This window comes from Corvus kubaryi, unplaced genomic scaffold, assembly GCF_017639235.1.
Source record: "Corvus kubaryi isolate FWS band 111438036 unplaced genomic scaffold, C.kubaryi_AGA036_p1.0 124, whole genome shotgun sequence".
NCBI lineage: Eukaryota > Metazoa > Chordata > Aves > Passeriformes > Corvidae > Corvus > Corvus kubaryi.
This window is the reverse complement of record NW_024580659.1, coordinates 373,119-382,459: the sequence shown is the minus strand read 5'-3', so window position 1 is coordinate 382,459 and position 9,341 is coordinate 373,119. Positions and strand designations below refer to the sequence as shown.

Sequence of the window (9,341 nt, the reverse complement as noted above, 5' to 3'; positions counted from 1 at the left end):
TTATCTCCTGTTTGCTATGGTGCTTTCTTGCAGGATTTAGAACTTTTGGTGTTGGGTGCGGGCGGGCGGTGGGGCGGCTTTCCCGGCGCGGCGCCGCCTCAGCTCGGCGCGCCCTCCGTGGCCTGCGGGGTCGGCCCCGTGCCGCTTTCCCGCCGGGCCGCGCTCCCTCCGCGCCGCTTTCCCGCCGCCGCCCTCGGCCCTGGGTGGGCGCCGCGCCCGAGAGTGCTCGGCGGGGCCGGGCGGGAGGCGGAGCGGGCCCGGGGCTTCGAGCGGTCGGGCCGGCCCGGGCTGTACCTCGGTGAGCCTCGGGGCTTCGCCGTGAGCGGTCCAGGTACTGTCGGTGGCGACAGCCAGCTCTGGCTGTGGGAAAACCCGTGTGGGCGTCCCGGGCTGCCCCCGCTCCCCGGGACCGGCCCGGCGCCGTGGGAGCGCAGGTGGGTGTCCAGGTAGCTGGCGGAGTTGGGTGTTCCTCGGGGACAGGTGGCTGCCGCAGGCAGGGTGGCCGGGCAACCCCTCGGCTCTGCCCCTGTGGGGCTCCGTGGGCCCCGCCACTTCCCAGGGCTGACCTTGGCTCCGGGCACTGGGAGCGTGACTAACAGCAGAGGCTGTTCCGGGAGGGACAGACCTGCAGGGAAACTTTATTTTTCAGTGCCCAGTGCAGGTGACTAATGGCAAGTTAGTAGTTCCACCGCCAAAAAAGGTGTAAATGCCGGATATTCCTTGTGGCCTCCCTGGTTCCTTGAAAGCAACAGGCTGCAACGTGGCCCAAGTTTCCAGTGCCCATCAAGTCAACAGGCGTGGATTTACTGAGTTTTGCCACAGGTTTGAAGTTGGCAGATGTGTGTTTTTGGAGTGTAACTAGGTCCTGCTGCTCAGGGTGGGAAGGTGTGGGCAGGGGGATGTGGGACCTGGCTGTAGGGTTTGTGATCGCTCCCTGAGATGCTATGTCTCCCTTGGTCCTGGAGCTTTGTGCTCCTAAGCTTGAGAAAACGCCACTAATGTTCACCTGGCCAAAATGAAATTAAAATCTTTTTGTATTAAAAAAACCCAAGAATTTGCCTATTTTCTCTTAGCCCTTCCAGGCAGGAGCTTCTTTCTACTGCCCACTGCTGTTACATGATGGACTACTAATGCCTCTTGCCTTGGGAGTACTATCCTTAACAAAACTTACTATTTAACTTTCTATATGGAATGCTGTCTCTTCCAACCTTTAGCTTTAGAGATTCCTTTCCTCACTTTAGGAGTTTCTAATTCTTAGGTTTCTTCTCACAGTTTCTGCTGCTATACTGAGCATCCTAAACCACTTATTCATTCTTCCCGATGCTTGTCATTGCGCTCTTCTATCCTAAATATAGGGTAGTATGCCAACGGAAGGAGCTTTTGAGAGCAAGCTGAAGTGCTGGGAACACCACTGTTTACTCAGAGGAGTAATCAGCAAAGCCTGGCTGATTCCAGGTCGCGCAGACTCCTTGCTGCAGGAGTTCAGGCTCGCTTCTTTGGGAGTTGGCACAAATGCTCCAATATCTGGGAGATGTTGCTGACAGCACCTGCTGGCTTAGACATACCTATTTCTTTAAGCGTTCTGTAAATAGAGTAGTAAATTGTGCTTAATGGTTGGTATCAGACCTGGAGAATCAGTAAGAATTATGGGGCTGATAGCAGTAAGTGTTCTGCTCTCGCTGTGTACTAGTAAGTTTTGTATGGGATTTGTTGGCCCCAAGCACTTGTCTGCTTTTAGAAGTGCTGGTACTTGTTGGTAACTTACCCACTCTGTTCTCCTCATCTCCCAGTGCCCGGAGTGCTGAGCTCAGCTGGTCTCGGAAGCGAAGGATGATGTGTGGCAGGTAGAGTGGGACCCTTTGCCAGCTTCATCTGCGAAGCTCCTGGTCAGAGCTGGCCCAACACTCTGGCTGTGACTTGTCTTCCACGGGCGGCTGCTCTGCAGGAATTCTGGCCTGCCTCTCTTGGGCAGAGCCGTGCTCTGACAGTGAGGGGGTAGCGTTGGAGGGAGGCCTGCTGTGTCCTGGCTTGTGTGAGTGTGCCAGCAGACAAGCCTGAGAGGTGTTTTGGGGCTCTGCACTAAAGACCAGTGGTCCTGCTGGGGACTCAGGGAAAAAAGAACTGTGTGGTTGCAGCAGCTGGATCCTGGGGGAGTTTTCATGCTTTAGTGTCTGCAGCACAGGTGTGAGGTGCAGTGTGTTGTCAGCCTAGCCAAGAAGGTGTGATGGTTCTGCCCTGGAAGAAGTGGTGTTGCTCAACAGTAGGAATGGTGTCTCCTTGCCTTTTCTGTGTGCCTTGGAGAGATAATGAGACAAATTAGCCTGGAGACATAGCAGGGTGCTGTGCCAGCCTGGGGAGGAACTCCAGCTGATGGAGTAAAAGTCTGTCTCATTCTGTCAGTAACAACTACCTGAAAAGTTTTGTGGGGATGATTTTACTCCTGTTAGCTGAGGAACAGTATTGAGCAGTTAAGTCTAGTGATGATTAATTTGAGTGAGGAAAATGCAAACGCTGAATTCTTCTTAGGCAAACAGGGGTCATGTAAATAAATGCCTCTGGCATTCTTCGTGGTGCTTGCAGACTGTCTACCAATTACTTCTGGTCTCTTGCTGAATCAGTGGGAGGCTGTTGCTCCTTGAGCTCTGGGTACTTTGGCGGTGATTTGGGCGAAATACAAATAAACACAGTTGGATTGACCTAGAGTATCTGAGCTCTTGGTATGCTGAAAATGTTTGTTCTTAGGATGTTTGTGCAGTCTGGAGAGCTCTGTACCTTAAACCCAATTTGCAAAGGACTGTGACCATGTTTAAGCTGTGAATAACAAAATATGAACCCAAAGAACCTGTGCTTTTAGGGCTTGTTCTGTGAGATTGAATTTGAGCAAACTACTGAGGTGCTGCTGGATGGAAAGTTAATGTATTAACCTGTGTGAAGACTCTAGGTAGGTGCACATCCTAGTCTGGTGCCTTTTTCTATCTGTGTATCTCCCTGAGCTTATCTGTTGGCTGAAACTGCCTCCGGTTCAGCTTTTCTGGGATAAAATTCTAGCTTGCCAGCAAGAAAAGTGGTTGTGTATGTTTGATGTTACCAATATTTTTGTCAGTGGATTTTTCATGAGCATTTGAACTGATCTGCTTATGCAGCAGTATCTGAAGGAGATGATCCAAGTCCCCCAGCCAGGCAGGCCCACTCCCTGTGCAGTGCCTGAGCTGGTCACCTGGGGACCAGGAGAAAGCTTCCTGGCTCTTATGGCTGGTTTGTGAGCTGTTCTGGGTGACTGAGGAGGAGGAGAACAGGGCAAGGTGAGTGGCATGGCTTTGATTAGAGTTGGGTAGCCAGTGGGGGCCTCCTGTTTTCCTGAATGCCATGTCCTGTTCAAGGTCACCTCAGTGCTGGTTTCTTGGAGCCTTGAGGCACCCTAGGAAATTCCCTGGAATCTCTGCCCGTGGCAGCAGTGCACCTTGCAAGGTTCTTCCACGTCTGGGGTCCTTTCCCTGGACAATGTGATGGGATCCAAGAGCCAGAGGGGACTGCAGGGCTACCAAGTGTTCCCACAGCTTCTTACTGCAGCCCTTGCACATGTCTGTGGAGAGTTCACAATGGCTCCCAAACCTCAACACAAATGGTGTTCAGCCACCTGGCCCTGGCTGTGTCACTGCCAGCCCATGCCAGTGGCATTGCACTTGTCCCTGGCTGAGGTAGCAGAGGGTTGTGTGGGAAGGCTGAGCTGGGTAAGCCTCACTGCTTTTGGAGCAGACAGGTCAGACTCCAGACATGCCATTGTGGTGCCTGCAATCATCTTGCTCAGCTGATCTGTTTTGTCCCTGGGTTAGCTTTCTGCAGTTTAGTAACCTGGATTGTCCATGGAAGGAGCTTGTAAATCCCCAACCAGGAGGAGTTTGTCAACAGCACAGCACTGCAGCGGGAAAGGAAATGAGGCCCAGCCTGGAGGAGGAGGAGGTGGGCATCGTCCCCTGTGGTGGGTTAGATCAGAGCAAGTGGTCACCTCAGCCTCCACCCTCATGGTTTAATGCTCTTAAAAGGGCCCTTCTCTTTCTCTGTGTTCAGCTGTGCCCTCTTGCCTCCTCCCGGGGCCAGCTGTGGTGCTGAGCTAATGGACTGACCAGCTGATTCTGCTAATTTGGCATAAGGTTGGTGATTTTTTCAGCTTGACCCTTTATTCACTTTGCACAGCTTTGCAAGGGAAGGGAGTTGGACCATCCTTGGAGGCAGGAAGCCATTGGATCAGCAGAGCTTTCCCTTTGTAGTGGTGCTCTTGGCCATAACAGATATTTACTTTTTCAGGGTTGAGTTGTCCCCTCTGTTTCACTGTCCTGCAGGTATCCTCTAGGTCTGGAGAGTAATTCTTGGTGGAATGCAAAGTACTGTCTGACTTTAACATGCAGAGGGTGAAGCTTGGAAATGGCAATAAAATTTGTCCCAGCCCCACAGCGTTCAGCTTTGGTTTGGGTTTTTCTTTAGAAAACCAGGTTCGCAGCCTCATCTGACCTGTAAAAATGTATTTGAGTGAAGGTTTCCTCTAATGAGTTCTCTTCTCTCCTCTTTTCTCATGTTGTGGTCTCACCACAGTGCTTTTCCATCACTGCAACCCCAAGTAAGGGTACAGTGTGTCTTTCCTGCTGTACTTTCTGAGAAGGGCTCAATTCATAGAGTGTTTACATGGGCAGTTTCTAAAATATTTTATATGCTGGTTTCTCTGAGCATTCCAGCAAACTGGCTCAGAAGCCCCTTCCTGCAGTACTTGATGGTGCAGATAGTCCTCGTTAGGGACCTGACAAGCGGCATTCCTGCCCTCCCTCCTCGGGGGTGAAGAAGTGGTTACAGGGAGGTTTCAGTTTGCTCTCTTGCTTAGTTACAGGCCACACGAGTGCTGGATGTGTGTGCTGAATTCACATGGGCTTCTCTCTTTTTTGAACTAGACTGCATTTTGACTTCAGAAAGCTTAATCTTCTGTGAAGTGTGTTCCTTAAGGGTGAGGATTAGCATTCAGTAATTTTGATGAGTTTCCAGTAGCAGATACTGATCATTTTATATCAGTCCCAAGGGCTAGGGATTGATTTTTGAATGAGCTTGAGTGCTAGTTTGGTTTTCCACTGGAGTGTTGAATCATGGTACGTGATGTGAAAGGCTTGTGCCACTGTCACAACCTCAGATTGCAATGTGGGGACTGTGTGCTGCTGGTCCTTGCTTGGCTGGCTCTGACTGCCTATTCCCTCTTGCCCCCAGATGGACTCTCCTAGGCTTTTTGGGAAACACATCTCTTCCCAGAGCTTCCAGGATTTCCTTGTGTGCGTGGCTTGTGTGGGACTTTTCAGTTGCAGCAGAGAGGGACCAAGATCCCTGTCTGTAGTGCTCGGTTTCAGCAGTCCAGGATGCTGTACAGATTCCACTTTAATCAGGATGGAAATAGTTGTGAGTTTTTCCAGTGTGGCTTCTGGGCCTCTCCCATAAACTTTTTCTAAAGCAGCTCTTCAGTACTGGTCTCTAGCTGGGAGTTCTGTCTATAACAAGAAGTTTCATCAGCTCTTCTCTAGGAATTGCTGAAATGTAAGGTGTGATCTTTGTGTTGTGGCACTTGGGATTCCTGCAGGAAGGCTTTACACAGGTGTGGGCTTCTGGGTGGGGAATGAGAGGCATACTTGAAGCTGCAGTGATTCCCTGTTCGTGTCCCTTAGGCTTTCTGCTTAGGTCTTGACCTCAGTGGAGTGTGAGCTCTCTGTGCCGTAGGAGCCGATTCCAGCATGACAGACCATGCATGGTGTTTCCCCACCCCAAAGGAAATATTTCTAGTGGAATTTTTATGATAGTGCCTGGGGGCCTACATTAAGGGGATAAAAGGTGGTTATTCTAAAACCTTCTCTGAATTCAACTTCACAGGATCCTACCAGGAAGCTACACAGAATCAGTGTAGCCGTGTCTCTTTTTCTCTAAAAATCAGACTTCTGCCTCTACAGATACAGATGAAGGCTGGCTGGAGACAAGAGTGGGACTATGCCAATTCCAAGGGAGACTCTTCCTCTAGTATTTTTCCTAAAATTCAAAACCTCGTTTGCCTATCTTCTCCTCAAACTCCTTGGCATCTTTCCTTTCTCCTACCATAGCAAATGCTTTAAGACATGTGGGAAGGTATAATTGCAGAGGTACTGGCATCAACTGACCTTAATGGGCACAAACAACTCATATAATTGATTTGTTTCATTAATTCTCACTTTCAGTTCATTGAAAGCTTCTGCAGTGTGGTGTTTGTGCACAGAATAGCTGTTGTATGGGGTGCGTAAGAGGTCCTACATGTTCTGCAGCATGGTCACAACACAGATCTGTCCGTCTTGTGTGAGATAGAGCATCAGGAATAGGGCAGTCAGCCTTATTTTAATGAGTGTCCGGGTCAGATCAGGTGGTTTTCAGGCTGGGCATTAATGTTTGTGTTGATGGTGGTAATACTGAGTGATTGGACTGTCATGCAATCTAGCAGGAAGGTCTGTGCCATAGTGCTGTATGTGTTTCCATGGTATCAGTTCACTTCTCCAGGGTGAGCTGTGTGGCCAAAATGCGAAAGTTTGTGTCCTCTACGTGGGGAATTTTGTGTTTCCAGTGATGTTTATAAAGCCAGTGCTTTATGTTTGTCTGTATGTTTTGTGCTGGTTGCTCTTTAAAGAAAAAGTTATCACATCTTAGAATAAGATTTTGTTTGAATAGCTGGGGTCAGCCTCTAGGGAGGTAAAAAATTTAATCTTCTGAGAATGACAATTGCTGAGATAAATACAAATCTTCAGAAATGTTCAGAGAAAACTAAAGCAACATGTTGTAATGGTACTGCATGCAAAGCCCATGAACCCTTGGCACTAAACTGTAAGAAAAATGTAGGAACAGGGCTTTACAGCCTCATGAAAACTTTGTAGTCAATGCTAACACGAAAAAGGGCTTCACTTGCTACTGGCAATGATGTAGAATTATATACTGAGGAATTAAAGCCTTGAGAAGGCAGTGGTGCTCCCCTGTGCAGTGATGGTGATAAGCCGGGATAAAAGTTATGTGCGATTCTGTGTGCTGAACGTGGCAGAGGGAAGTACTCCATGATTACCATGGGTGATTTGGGCGTGAGAAGGTTTGCTTAAAGCTTCAGTCAGAGGTGGACGAGCTCCTGCACTCTGGAAGCACTGTTCCAGCCTGTGATGTGGTTCAGACACCACCCTCCCCTCAAACCAGCGTCCCAGCACCGGTACCATTGCACTGCATGCCCATTATTCCTGAAAGCTGGAATGCTGACCCTCCTCTTCGTTCTGTGCAGCTCCACCAAAGCTCCTCCAATGTTGTAGTCATTGGGTCAGGTGGGAGTGGTGCAAGTGCTGCTTGCCTCCAGCTCCTGCTCTCCCTGTTGGAGCCGGGTCCTGCCAGGACAGGTAGGGCCGTGCATCTCTGGCCGGCGCCTCGGCGACTGGACGTGGCTGTGTGAGCTCAGCCTGGTCTGGCAGTTGGCTGTGCCTGGCCTGTGGGTATCCCAGGGGAGAGGGGTCGTGGTACTGTCCTGCCGTCACAGGAAGAAGCTGTTTCCTGCAGGCCTCTGTGCTGCATCCTGGTGCACTTTGCTCCAGCGTGACCCAGCTCAGCAGCCTCCAGCCTTTTTCTCTTCCCTGAATGGCAGGCCCTAAAGCCTCCCCTGGAGGTGCATAACTTTGTATAGGGAACTTAATCCTGCCGACTCCAGGTAAGCCTCTTCGCACTTTTTATGGATTTCTTACAGTCTGTTCACATGCTGGTTCAAAACCTTTGCCTTGATACGATGCTTCAGGAGATCCTTTGAGGCACCTTCTCCCTTGTGCCACAAAGAAAGGCAGAGAACAGAGGAGGCAGTGGGATTTAGGGTTTGATTTTTTTCTGAAGTTAAGATGAAGTCAGGATACTGCAGATAGGGCAGTTCTGAAGGCACACCTTGGCCACACATACCTGTGTTTTGTGATGATTGGTCAGTTCACATCCTGCTGCAAAAGCAATCCACCACCAGCATGAGGGAGATCGTGGAGAGCAAGGCTGGGTGCAGAGCTCTGCCCTGGGAGTGTCTTTTGGGCTGGTGTAGTGTGTGGCTCGGTCACTCCAGCTGGGAGCCCAGGAAGGATTGCTCCACATGCTGAAGTCCTCGTTTCTGGTCATATATGGGAATTAAGGCTGGCTAAGCTGACGCCCTAGGCAAGTGTTTAGGGGTGAGATGCTTCTTTAAGCAGTGACTAAGACGATGATTATTAGTGAATTCTGCACAGCTGACTCTGAGCCCTGTTTGGGACCAGCAGTCGTAGTCTGTGCCAACTGGAAAAGGTCAGCTAAAGCTTGGAGCTGCCTGGGCACACGGCGAGGTGTCTGGTTTGGAGCAAGGAAGAGCCACCCTCAGCTTCAGTAGAAGCAGATGGCTCAGCTCTGCAGCCTGAGCTCATCCAGGAGCAGACACCTTTCATTTTCCGGTGTCAGTGTCTACTCCGGTTCAAGGCAGATGCTGCATCTCTAAAGAGCTTTTTTGCTCCCCTCTGGGAGTGGAGGAAGAGTCTTCATGGGAAATTTGGTGATGTAAATCTACTCTTAAGGAGCTTGAGGATCAGCTGAAGTGGCCAGTGTCCTCCTGCTTGGGCTTTGCGGCAGCAGCCATCTGAGCTGATTTGCAAAGCACTTTCGAAGGCAAACAGTTGTTCCATTTATCTCCTCTTCTCAGTGGAGAGGAATTACCTGTGTCAGCAGAGCTGGGAAGTTATTTTTTTAGTTCAGGCTTGGTGGGGAGGAGTATAAGTTTGAACTCTTCTGGGTGTAGCTAGTAAAGATCCTTCTGGAGCAGAAACACAGCAAAACATTGCAGCTCCCCATCTGGGTGGTGATCCTGAACGGAAGCACAGCCCTTTGGGGAGAATAGTGCTGCATCAGGAGCTGATACTGCCAAGCATAATGCTCCAGGTTTTTATCTTCAGCTGGTCTCTTGGACTCAACAGGTTGCCAGTGTAGAGGCTGTTGGTGCAGGAAAAGAGGTCTTGCATTGGCGTCTCGTTCCATTTGTGGTTGGCAGGCTTTAGAGCAGTCCCTCGCTTAGAAAAGTCACATGAGAAAAGCATTTCATGTATTTTTAGATGTCTTTTAAAGTGGCTTAGTGGCTGAAAAGAAACCTGCGTCAGGTCACTTGCCTGCTTGCTGCAGTTTGCCCAGGAGTGCTCGAGCAGACTATTAATGTGGAATAGATCCAGTCGGAGCCTTCTGCTGTAAGGGAATTGCTCTGCCTGCTACCAGGATGCAGCTGGCTGTGGGAGGTGACCGTAGCTCTCAGTGTGTGCTGCTTAGATGCTGGT

At 50.1% G+C, this 9,341-nt stretch overlaps 1 protein-coding gene across 1 annotated transcript in view; it reads left to right on the top strand.

Annotated features, from left to right (window-relative positions):
• Window positions 1-255: 255 nt before the first annotated feature.
• Window positions 256-9,341, top strand: part of DAG1 (dystroglycan 1) — a 48,181-nt gene continuing 39,095 nt past the window's right edge. The window contains exon 1 of the mRNA XM_042018423.1: window positions 256-434. The gene's annotated coding sequence lies outside the window, so the exon portion shown is untranslated. The remainder of the gene's footprint in view (window positions 435-9,341) is intronic.